Raw genomic sequence first — 9298 nt, 5'->3', positions numbered from 1 at the left:
TAGATAGATAGATAGATAGATAGATAGATAGATAGATAGATAGATAGATAGATAGATAGATAGATAGATAGATAGATAGATAGATAGATAGATAGATAGATAGATAGATAGATAGATAGATAGATAGATAGATAGATAGATAGATAGATAGATAGATAGATAGATAGATAGATAGATAGATAGATAGATAGATAGATAGATAGATAGATTTGTCCCCATAGGGAAATTGGTTTGCAGCATTTACATAAAGGACATACATATACAAACATGCTATTAACATCCATCATTACAGCGAAGAAGTTTGAGCTCAGTAATTTATGATACCTTTTTATTGTTTAATGATTTAATCTCTTGTGGTATGAAAGAAAATGTCGTCCTGTTTCTTGAGAATAAGGGACGGCAGTACCTTCGCCCTGAAGGAAGCAACTCCATTGAGGATCACGGGGATGTGTATTGTCTGCTATAATCTTGTTTGCCTTCCTCATAACTTTGTCCATGTATATTTTTTTGATACTCGGCAGAGTGGTCCCTAACAGTTTGCTGGCTGTGGTTGATATACTTCTCAAGGATTTCTTCTGAGCCTCTGTAGCATTGCCAAACCAACAGATGTTACAAAAGGTTAAAACACCTTCAATTAAAGCAAAAGGTGTGAAAACAAATGGGAGGCTCGGTGGAGTATGTTCAGCAGTGTCTGAAGGCTTTTCTTTCTTAAAAACAGTGTAGGTCTTATAACCTTACAATTTGTTTATGTTTTTCTGTAGTTGTCATTTGGAAGTTAATTTTAATACTAAGAATCTGCTAAATCTGTACGATCATCAATGTATCAGGTGAAGTTTAATGCTGAATTTATTTTAAATCTTTTCTCCTCTTTTTGCAAAAATACTGTAATATTCTCTCTCTCCAATAAAACAATTTCAAGTGCTCAAATAACAGCCTCATAAGTTATAAATCATAAGTGCATATATGAAATTTTCCTTTATGATCCATTCTTAAATCCTACTTGGTTTTTAATCCATCTTGGATTGATTTAAGGTGTCTTTTAAGGTATTCTGTTTGGCAGGGTTGCAGAGGCAAACCATGACTCAACAGAGAGGGAGAAAAACATTTAGTAAACCCACTGGAGTATGAGTGTCCTAACGCAGAACAACACACTTCCCTGTGTTCCTTGAAAGAGGAAATTTTTAAATAAGGAAATCACTTTGTGAAGACATTAACTATTTTTTAATGCACAGCACTAGAAGTCAACTTCTACAACATCTTGTGCTGATGTTTCTTGTGCCGCGCTGCAACAACTCAAAGCGTGATTCAGATGCACGATTAAAAACTAATGTTGTTTTTTTTTATATATCTTAACTCTTCCTTCAGCGAACACACCCTGTTTGTGACAGCGCAAGTACAACTACAGCTTAACAATGTTTAGTTTTACCTGAAAACCCTTTGCTTTTTACAGACTCATAGCAAATCATTGCAGATTGATTGCAGTGACTTTATAAGGCTGAAAGTATTTATATAACATTAAAATTTATGGAAATGGACTTTTACTGGCAACGACCACAGGAAACATATTATTGACCTTGTGTTTCTCTGTCTTCTTTCTTCTTTCGGTTTTTACACCGGTGGAAGAGACTTTCGGGGCATTGACAGACAAAATTGCAAAGAAAGATTAACTTTGAACATGTGGCAGCCTGACAGCGACTATCAGTCATCAAGTATTTCAGATTTTATGAAAACGGCCTGAGATCACCAAAGGCATTTAAATTACACCGCAGTCTAAAATAAATACAGTGCTCCAGCTGAAAAAAATCCTTTGTGAGCACCTGAGTTGTTTCTCATGCAAACAATAAACTTTTTTATGCACAGGTAATAATTTCCTGTGTGCACCACTTTAAAACATTGCTCCCACAACATCCCCTTAGTGGTGCGGTAAACTACCATGCTTTTATAACGTGTTTTTCTATAAGAGTTTGTTAATTTAGCTTTAGCATTTGATAAATTGGAAGCGATGGCCTCTTATATTGTCAACCCAAACTTTTCCAAACTACTTCATTACCATCAGGCAGGTTTATGATTTTGGTCCAGTCTTTTTTCAAATTACTTAAAAAACACACAGGACAAAAAACAAATGCAGTCTGTGCGGCAGCAGTTCGAGCACTAACAATATATATCCCTGTCAGTATCGATGTTTCCACATGAAGCACGTGTGGACGACAGGGCTGCACTCTTAGACTCAAGTCTGCTGCATCTCTCCCTCGTTGCCCTATAATGAGGGCTGACTCAAGCAAAGATTAACTGTGATCTGGCTTTTGTTAACCCCCAGCAGCTTCACTATGGCTTCAGCTGAAGATGAAATGTTTTAGCGTTGGACTGTATGGTGGTTTGTTACTTGATTCCCCCAATTAGGGCAAAATGAATGAAAGGCTCTGTAAACTACACCCAATTACAGAAAAATAAATGAACATATCCAGGAGGAAACCTTATTAGTGTAAAATGACTGAAACTGTTTCCAAATTGGTGAAAGGCCAAACTGCAGATAATGACTTCTTTTCTAATAACTGAAAAACACGCTGCACACTCCAGCTCCATGTGTCGATCACGTGTTTAGCCTCAAGAAATCAACTTTACTGCTTCAAGGGCTTTTTTCATGACTAGGGTTCCTGGTTTATTTTCTGATAAACAAATGTGTCTCATGTGAATTATGAAAGTTTTTTTTATTTTTTTATCTGAAATACTTAGGAAAACAACTCATATTACAAAATTAAACTACTACTTTTTGAAGAAAGGAATGTCGTTCACCAAAGTTTTGAGCAAAGATGCTTTCACAATCTGTCAGAGCTCAGATTATAAGATTGAAATGACTCTCGACTACTACCACACCCAATGTTAGCTCGATATTAAAAAAAATGGCTCATTTGTAGCCATTTTTTGTGTTTCCTAAAGCCAGTTACCTGTGGCAAAAACTTTAATCAGGTTCATTGTAAACGTTCTACTACACGTACTTTTTATTGGTTTTTCTTTAATAGTTTTAGTAAAATCCATCGAGTGGCTCACAAGTTATTTTGCCAACAGACAGATTAAACACACAGAATTACATTCTAGCTCCTCTTTACTGGCTGTGGGTGATAAAAAACATATATAATGGAGCCTAGAAGTGAGGTCATGAGGTTTAGTATTTTCTATCATAAAAACTATGGTTTTTGCGTTTTTGTGTTGTGTTTTTGTGCTATGTTACCATAAAAACTATGTCCTACAAAAACGATGATAGGGCAACAGGGGAGCGATGCAGCAAACTTGAGTGTTGGGTCAAGTAAAGCATTGTTCTGTAATACTAATACATACAGTTTATTTTTCTTCTTTCAGCTGCTCCGGCGACCTCCGTGACCCAAAATGGAAGAAATGGGTAAAAGATAATGGATGGATGGATGTTTAAGAGCACACAGTATGTGTAGCTCGGAAAATGTCTTGTAATTACATACATTTTTAACATGTAAATGCTGATATGAATGACATCTGCTCATAGTCGGATAATAAATGTTTCGATAAGCTCTGGTACTTGAATCTAAAGGAAGCAGGTCAACACGATGTACAACACTGAAGATGTTTTTTGGCAAAGTAAATGTTTTACAGTATATAAATGTTACTAATTCCACATTATTATACATGATCTTTAATCTTGATGTTTCTGATGGACATTTTTACTGTGAAGTTTGTTAAAAATAAATGTACCATTACAAATGTATTGTTCACATTAGCTAGTTACATATCTTCCCAATGCAACTCAGTTTTTACGTTCTGATGTAACTTCCAAGATAAGAATTGTGTTTTTGAGTATGTGAACTTTTCTTTTAAAGAAAACACCCTAATCCTCAGCTAAAAAGCTATTTTTGTTCACATCTACAGTGATCTCTGTTAATGCGGACACACTCATAATCTTGTGTGCCTTAACTTTTTATATCTTTACCTTATTCATCTGCGCTATCTAACAGTGACCTCAAAGGTGACGTTGGCGCATCATACTCCAGAAATTAATGTGCCAGAAATTTTGCAGCAACTTCTAAAACAGACCCTCATGCTTAACTCCATTACCGTTCCGAGTCGTACGTGTTTCTCCATTGGCAGCCTCTTGATCCCCCAGTCCAAACCACAGCGATGACTCATGGGTAAATAAGTTGAAAGAGGTGGAGCCTGGAGGGTGGATGGTGGTGGTGGACGGGAGCAGAGAGCAGACAGATTAAGTCACAGGAAACGGTTTGTGGCGGGGAATCAGAATAAGGCTGCGGGTGCTGGAAGCCTGAGCGGCTCTGCAGTCGCCTGGAATAACAAACAGAGACCGTCAGGGTGACGAGCGCAGATGGTGGTCCCTACTGTAAAAGGGTTTTATAATAGAGCCCTCTATGCAGATCTAGACCAGAAGATGAATTTCAGCTGAACTCTGGAGAGCTTTTCAGGGAGGCTTCCTGCGCATGTCTACGAAGGATAGAAAACTCTTCTTCTTGAGAAGAAGCTCCACCTTTATTCCCATTTTTCAGGAAGTCTGTTTATTTGTCCGCCTAAACGTCCATCAAAGTAATTCCATAAACATATATTTATACAATATCAAACCATTAAAGACGCATACACTTTAATTTCAAGCTGATAGATGTGTCAGTGTCACCCCATGCCTCCATCGTCCGTCTTCACTGCTGCACAAACAATAAAAATACTGTAGTGTCTTGAAAATAATAAACTTTATTTGTTCAAACTGTTGTGGCCTGGTTTTGATTACAACGGTCTTAAGTTGTGTGATCTGTTCAATGTAACGACTACAGTTTATTTAAAGTAAATCAGGTTCCTGCTAGCTTGTGTAGAAATATTCAGTTTAAATGTCAAGAGCCTCTATGCACTTTAGCGCACAGCCGAAGGCAAAAGAGTGATTATGTTTTTTGCCTTTGAGTGCGTGTGTGCATTTGTTTGTCATATTAGTAAAAAAAAAAAAAAAAAGTCACAATCCGAAGATAAGTGAACTCAGAATGCAGGCAGAACTGGAAAAACTCAGGAAAAATATTAATTTATTAAGCTAAAGAATGCAAAACGCTGACAAGGCAGTCTAAACATGTCAAAACTCTGGAAAAACCAGGGAGGAGACAGGACCATGAAGATATGGGCTAAACACACATAATGCTCCACTGAGGAAACCATAGAGGGACTGGAATATATATGTCATGCTAAATGAACACCATGACAAACACAACTGGGAACAGGTGAGACTGGGCAGGGCAGGAGATAACTCATGAACACTGGTGAACTGACAAATGCAGGTATTTAAAAACACACACACACACTAACCCCTAACCATGAAATACAAAAGGTATATAAATAAGCAAAAACATGGATCCTGACAATTTTATGAATCACTGGACAGATTTTCACGAAACAATCAGGAAGTAAAGATTAGATGAACATCTACAACTGATTAATCTTTGGAGTCAAGATGGCTGCCGCAGCTATACACACAAAAAGGCTATATGTCACAGTCAGTTTTGCAGTTAATGATCTAAATTTTTATGTCGTGGGAGTTGAGCGTGATCACTAACTTACAGTCCAATTTTACATTTCATTAAATTCAATGCACGTTTTATTCAGTCCAGAAAAATGAAGAATCCGTTTTAATTGATGAATATTTCGCAGCATCTGTTCATCTACAGCGTAATATCTGTTTCAAAACTTTACCACTAATTGTTGGAGTCAACTCTGTTCATCTCAGTAAAATATCTCATAAATCAGGGGATTTGAAAAACATTTTCGGGAAGTGATCATTAAATGTACGTCAACAACTGATAAACCTTTGGATTCAACGCGGTTCCAGACACCTGCTGCAGTCAACACAGCAAACACAAAAACATGGGTTTGAGTCAGCTAATATTGTGGATAGCTGAACATGTGCGTGGTAGTAAATGAGACTCATCCTCAACACATACTATGAGAGCAATCCCTAATTGCTCCCTGTGCACTTACATAGCTGCCCACTGCTCCACCTGAGTGTATCCCTGATGGGTTAAATGCAGAGAACTAATGATGTCATTGTATAGAAACGTAATGATGACAACACATAGCACTTTCTTTGACTGAAAGCATTAAATAAACCAGGGGTTCCCAAACTTTGCCATGTCATGGCTCCACAACAGCATTAGCTTCTGGCCGAGGCCCCTCTCACAAACCCACAAAGAATAACTTTTATTCACTATATTCAATTAATTATTACAGCTGCTGGGCATAAAAATGTTATTAACTTTCATGTTTTAAACACTGCATTATATTCCCACTCAAGTGGCGCTGAAGTTTCGAAGCTTTTAAACACTCGTTTGCGAGGGTCTCCAGACAGAGGACACATTTGGAGCAGTCATGGCCATTTTTCTGTATGATTGTAAAGCCATGCTTAATCAAATTTTATCTGGCCATGAGTTCTTTGTTTTTATTTGCAGCAGTTTCCACCACAGCAGGGCTGCTGGTCGGTTCCTTGTTTTTTTTTTGGGGGGGGGGGGTGGGGGGGCGTTTGTTTTTTTTGACAAACTTCTCCATTTTGTCCTTGCTATGCTAGCTTGAAGAGTAAAGCAGCTTGATACATTTGACTGGCAGCCAATCAGAAAAATGAGCATGGTGAAAAATATTTCAATATATCATTATAAAATATATTTTAAAATAATTATTGAAAAAATAGATTCAATTTTATTACAGCAATTTTAAAAAAATGATATATTTTAATTTTTGCTTTTTTAAAATCTTCTTCTCTCTCAGCTTTCTGAGGCTCCCCTAGCGTCCCCTGGCGACCCCCCATGGGGCTGCGGCTCCCACTTTGAAAAACACTGAAATAAACGTTACAACATGTGACCATGACGTCTAAGTCCCATGTGTTGTTGTTGTACACTGAATTTTCCAAAGTATGTGTGTCTAAAGTACGTATAGTTTATGTTTACTATAATACCAATATTGTTTTAAAATATGATCCAATATTTTCATTAATCCAAGGTTCACTTGATAATCAAAATCAAACAATGTGTATTTAAAATTTTTAAAAAACTTTCTGCTTTCTTTAACTTGTGAATTTTTGCAGATAGCACATGATTTTTGGTCCTCTGCTTTTTGTAAATTACTGATTCGTTACATCTTAAGTATCAATGTGAAGTCACTTGATTTCTGCTGTTTGAACAATGTATGTAGTAAATGAGGTGTTTTTGTGTTCAGGCGTCCCCACATGGTTGTAGTTGAACTCCGGCTGTCTGCCAGTCTACTTCACTAACAGCAACTCCATCCAGAGGAGTTGAAAACTCTGAGGTCATGTTCATTTCATCCAAACTACTGATGCATCTGATGCTTTATTTTCTGTAAATATATCCATCCATCCATCCATCCATTTTCTTTACCCGCTTATTCCATTTTGGGTCACGGGGGTCGCTGGTGCCCATGTCCAGCAATCACTGTGCGAGGGGCGGGGTACACCCTGGACGGGTCGCAAGTCCATCACAGGGCCACATAGAGACAAACGAGACAAACAACCATTCACTCTCTCACTCACACCTAGGGACAATTTAGAGTTACCAATCAGCCTAACATGCATGTTTTTGGACTGTGGGAGGAAACCGGAGCACCCGGAGAAAACCCACGCATGCACGGAGAGAACATGCAAATTCCACCCAGAAAGGCCCCTGGACCGGGGTTTGAACCAAGGACCTGCTCGCTGAGAGGCAGCAGCTCTACCAGTTGTGCCACCATGCTGCCCTCTGTAAATATATATCAAAAATAAAAAGAGAAAGAAAATGACACACACGAAAGCTTCAGAATGAGGTAATTCATGCGTTTTATGAAGTTTTTGAAAACCTGCAGAGATCAGGAGAAACAACTCAATACAGTATGTGTGGCTTTGTTCATTTTGTTTCTTAGATTTGTTTAATACATTTGCAGTAATTGGAGGAAATGCACCTTAAATAATTTGAGTCCTTTCTCTCTTCTTTCCTCTCTGTGGTTGATGTGTTCAGAAATGAGTGGTGCAGTTCAGCCGGTCAAATTGAAAAGGTTCCTGATCAAACATGGCATTAACATGAGTAATGACAATAAATACTGTATGTGGGGGTAATGGCTGAGTTTAGAGACAAACATGACTCACTCTCACAAGGTTGCAGTTTGAAGTGGCGTTAAGTGATGCTGACAAGATTGTTTGTTTGCGCTTTTTACAGAATTTGTCCTACAAATTTCCAAATGAGACTACTAAATGCTTGTATTGACACTTTATTGTCAATGCAGCTGTTTGTAAAAAAGCAGTGAAACAAACGTTCTTTTCTCTCGACCAGAGGCAGCGGAGAATAAAACGCTACTGGAACAAAGACAAAATAACACACCAGAGTCCAAACAACAGGACGAAATGGTAAAGAGCAGCCATTATCTGAGGTGAAAATAAAAAAATAATGGGAAACATCAAAACAAGTGATGGAACATAAAGCCTGGTTGCACTTATTAAACGGAAAATGGACAAACTAGATGAAAATAATTGTTCGTTTTAACAAAACTCAAATAAACCTTAGAGGTACTCATTATCATTGTTAAAAGTTCATCCTGAACAAATGGTGCCGTTTGAAAAAGTTTTCTTCAGTAGTTTTACAAATACATTGGACACAATTCTGAAACGCAGGTACGCATTCAGTGTAAATAAACAATTCGACTGAATCCACCGACAGCCACAAGGATGATCAACCTGCATTAGCCTGGTTACAATAATAATATTAAACAATAACAAACTGGTTTAAATGATTTGTAGGGACGGATGGAGTCAAAAACACGTAAAGCCTATGTTTAGAGTTTAGCGGCCTCATTATCGGCACCTTCTTCCTGTTTCTCTTTATTTTGTAGCAGAAGTCCACACCTTTTTGGTGTTAATTGCTTTCCTTACAAGGTCCTACACCACTGAGAAATTTGGACACACCTAGTTATTTATTTCAAACTGCTGAAAGATGCCTACTCCATTCTGAACGGTTGTATTTTAAAGCTGCAGCCTTCACAAAGGTCTCGTGATTAGCGCCATCAAATGCGATTTATAAAATTTAATTTGTTTTGTAAGGAAAAAGTGGTGTGTGCGTGGTGTTTTCTGACAATCAAGTTTGATATTTTTTCAGGTGCTCCCATCTGCAGGGTCCACAGCAAGTAAACATTTGAAAAAGTTGGCAACTTTTTTTTACACTGGACGTCCTTCCTGACTCAGCCTGGGCTTGAACCTGCAGCCTCAGGACTACAAGACGGCGACACTGAGCTGCTAGGCCACCACAGCTTCTTC

Source organism: Nematolebias whitei, chromosome 9, assembly GCF_014905685.2.
Source record: "Nematolebias whitei isolate Nwh7 chromosome 9, NemWhi1, whole genome shotgun sequence".
Taxonomy (NCBI): Eukaryota; Metazoa; Chordata; class Actinopteri; order Cyprinodontiformes; family Rivulidae; genus Nematolebias; species Nematolebias whitei.
The sequence above is the reverse complement of the archived record's forward strand: the minus strand, read 5'-3'. Positions refer to the sequence as shown.